The 3973-nt window shown below is 36.8% G+C and overlaps 1 pseudogene; it reads left to right on the forward strand.

Annotated features, from left to right (window-relative positions):
* The first annotated feature begins 871 nt into the window (after nt 1-871).
* LOC102628975 (tetrahydroberberine oxidase-like) lies at nt 872-3091 on the forward strand (annotated as a pseudogene).
* The last annotated feature ends 882 nt before the right edge of the window (nt 3092-3973 follow it).

Here is a 3973-nt window from a genome sequence, read left to right on the forward strand (position 1 = left end):
CTTATATAATAATAATGATAATGATAATGATAATAATAATAATAATAATAAAATTAAAATTCTTTTCAAATGCCATTTCATCCCAAAAATGGACTTATATGTAAAAGTTTGTAACTTTTAGTGGCTATTGAATTTTGCAGAAAATATAAGGTAGTGTAGTGTAATAAAAAATAAAAGGACAAAAGTTGTTGTATGTTGCAACTGTTGCAACATAGGCGGACCCCAATAAGTGTAAAATGAAACGAACAATTTGTAAACCACACATAAAAATAGTAAATTGATGGAAAAGTAGGTAAATTAATGATAAAGTTGTAAATTGATCTTTAGAATTGTAAACAAAACAAAAACTTGTAAATTTTGGATAAAACTTGTAATTCGACATTAAGTGGTAAATAACACATTAATATTTTAAATCACACATAAAACTAGTAAATGTAACATGCAACTTGAACAAAAAGGGGTAATTACCTGCTACTTAGGTAACAGGTTACCTATTTATTTACAATTAATGATGGAGATTTTTCATTTAAATCTAACGATCCACATCTATTACGACATTGATGCCGTAATTTTAATTACGGCATTATAGAATGACCCAAATTATTTAATTTGAAGGAGACATTTTTTTTTTAAGGTAAGAATGGTGGGTAAAGTTAAATAAATACTTTTAGTCTCCTCTCATAATTAGAATTAAAGTGATCAGTAAATGAAATTTACTTAAAAAACACTCGATCAAACCTGCTAAATAATTTGAAAGAGACATTGATTCCTCCTCTGCCTATAAATAAACACGTTTTTAATTAGTTTTTGAGAAATGTTGATTCCTAATCCAATCGCGAATTCACACATAGTGATTAACTCTTTATTCTTAAATATACTGTTGATTTGTGTGTGTGTGTGTGTGTGTGTAGGTTATTGTCTTTTGTTCATCTCAGTGGAACTGTCAGTAACATCAAAAGAAATGAAGCCTCACGGCTTGTTCTGCCCAAGCATTATCTCATTTGTTTCTTCTCTTTTATTGTTATTTCTTGGGGTGGCTTTAGCAGCTGAAAATCATGAAAATTTTCTCAAATGTCTTTCTCTACAATCTGACACCATTTCTAAAGTGATTTACACCCAAAACAACTCTTCATATTCATCAGTATTGAAGTCTTCAATACAAAATCTTGTTTTCTCAACACCCACAAACCAGAAACCTCCATTCATCATCACCCCATTTCACGTGTCCGAAATTCAAGCAGCCATTAAATGCTCCAAAAAAAGCGGTCTGCAAATTAGAGTGCGAAGTGGAGGTCATGATCTTGAGGGTCTTTCCTCTATTTCTGATGTTCCTTTCATCATTGTTGATTTGATAAATTTTAGTGAAATCAGTGTTAATGCAGAAGCAAAAACAGCATGGGTTCAATCTGGTGCCACCGTCGGGCAGCTTAATTATAGAATTGCTGAGAAGAGTCAAAATCTGTTAGCATTCCCGGTAGGAACTTGCCCTGGTGTGGCTGTTGGTGGACATTTTAGTGGCGGTGGCTATGGTGCCTTGTTGCGTAAATACGGTGTTGCTGCTGATCACATAGTTGATGCTCACATGATTGACGCCAAAGGTGAGAAATTTTGAAAAAACAATATTGAAAAAATACAGTAAGGTCACTATAGGCATAAGACTTAAATGTTTTAGATAAGAAGAAATTATGCGTGAATTATATTTGTATATACCTTTATTTTATTGTAATTTCCATTTAGGTTAAAATTGTAAACTTCACGTAGGAGTGTTGTTAGGACTTTTGAAGTGTGAGAAGCTCAACTCTAGTTTCTTAGCCTTAAATTACCTTTTCGGGATTTGTACTCGTAAGATTAACTAATGAAAGCAAGCTGTTTGAAAATCATTTTCCAGTCCTCTATGGACACAATCAATCACTTCATTTACATCTTTGCAGTTTTAATTATTTTCAGGCAGATTTTTGAATAGAGAATGAATGGGAGAAGATCTATTTTGGGCTATTCGCGGTGGTGGAGGACCTAGCTTTGGAATCATTATTTCATGGAAAATAGAGCTAGTCGATGTTCCGTCAACTGTGACTGTATTTGCCGTCCCAAGAACGTTAGAACAAAATGCAACAATGCTACTTCACAAATGGCAATACATTGCAGATAGGGTCCATGAAGATTTATTCATCTCACCCTTCTTATATAGAGCGAATTCTAGTATGGTCTGTTTATTCACATCCCTGTTTCTTGGTGGGGTTGACAGGCTGCTTCCATTGATGCAGGAGAGCTTCCCAGAGCTCGGATTGACAAAAGAAGACTGCAGAGAAATGAGCTTTATTGAATCCGTTGTTTACATTAATGGATTCGAGATTAGAGAGTCAGTTAATGCAAATATATTGATTCATGATAGATTTATCAAAAGGTTCTTCAAAGGAAAAGCAGACTATGTGATGGAGCCAATTCCTAAAGAAGCTTTTGAAGGATTATATGATTTATTTTATAAGGAGGATCCACGAACCTACGGCCTTCTAGTGTTTTTCCCTTATGGTGGAAAAATGAGTGAGACTTCAGAGTCTGAAATTCCATTCCCACATAGAGCTGGCAACATATACACACTTTTATACTATGCGGATTGGCAAGATGCAACTGATGAAGCATCTCAAAGGCACAAAAATATGCTCAACAAGTTGTTCAATTATATGACTCCTTATGTAGCCAAAAATCCTCGAACAGCTTATATCAATTACAGGGATCTTGACATTGGAACAAACAACAAACTGGGCGACACAAGCGTTCAGGAAGCAGGCGTTTGGGGCAAAAAGTATTTCAAGAACAATTTCTACAGGCTGGTGCATGTGAAAACTATGGTGGATCCCGAAAATTTCTTCAGAAATGAACAAAGCATTCCCCCTTTCAACTTGTTGAAAGATGAACTGTGAGCATGTCCACAGCTTCCCTTGCTAGTTAATAAACATAGTACACGGTCAGATACATATGTGTGATTATTGTATTGCTAAATAATTTCTGCTGTCTCTTTCTTTGATATATGCTTTCATAGCGTATGCATCGTGCTCATTACGTCCCCTGACTAGATGTATCTAATCTTTTTTATTTAATAAAGATTTCAAAGTTTGGTTTGAAAAATAATAATAATTTCTGCTTTCGGCATGAGCTTTAATGCATACCTGTGGGTCTGATGCATGTAGGTTATTGTATTGCTAAACAATTTCTACTTTCCAAGAGTTTTTAGCATGAATTTTTCGTGCATGAGCCAAATAAAAGTTATTGGATTGATTGTCAACAATCAACTAATTAAATATGTAATTCTCCACGAGCCATATCCTACACAAACAACCCCCACGAGCCAAAAAGTCTCACACGCATGCACTCGGAACAGTGTTCACAGCCAGCTGCAGCTGCTGACCGCCGATTGTCAGCTCCCCATGCAAGCAAACACCACCGAATCCAGTCAAGATCAGCAAACATCCCAGCCCAAAAGTCTCCACGCGTGCAGCAGCCATGAGCAAACATCCCAGTCCAAAAGTCTTCACGCGTGCAGCAGCTATGTTGCTCCACATGCACATGAACCACTTTCGGCTGCACATGATTTGTGTCCCCCATCTGTGTTTCCCACTAGCCTTCCCCTTGTCCCATACTCCCATTAGCCTTTCCCACTAATCAATCCCAAGCCCAATCCATTTCTGACCCCAACAACCAGCCCTCCCGAATGCCCTCAACACTCATTTCTAATAATCCCCAATTTACCTCGTTGACTCAAAATGCTACACCGCCCACATCCGCACCATCTTATGCCTCAATTTTGAATTCCGTCCCCAATTCGAATCAAAAGAGAACCAATAAAAAATCGTTTATGGATATTATGATCGGCCCAACTAGCTCGATGGTTCCAATCAAGACCATTACTTCTTTCGGGGGAGAGCCTAACGTGCAATTCTCCGTTGCGGAAATTGAAGCGATGGCCATTCCCTTC

Source organism: Citrus sinensis, chromosome 5 (assembly GCF_022201045.2).
Source record: "Citrus sinensis cultivar Valencia sweet orange chromosome 5, DVS_A1.0, whole genome shotgun sequence".
Lineage (NCBI taxonomy): Eukaryota > Viridiplantae > Streptophyta > Magnoliopsida > Sapindales > Rutaceae > Citrus > Citrus sinensis.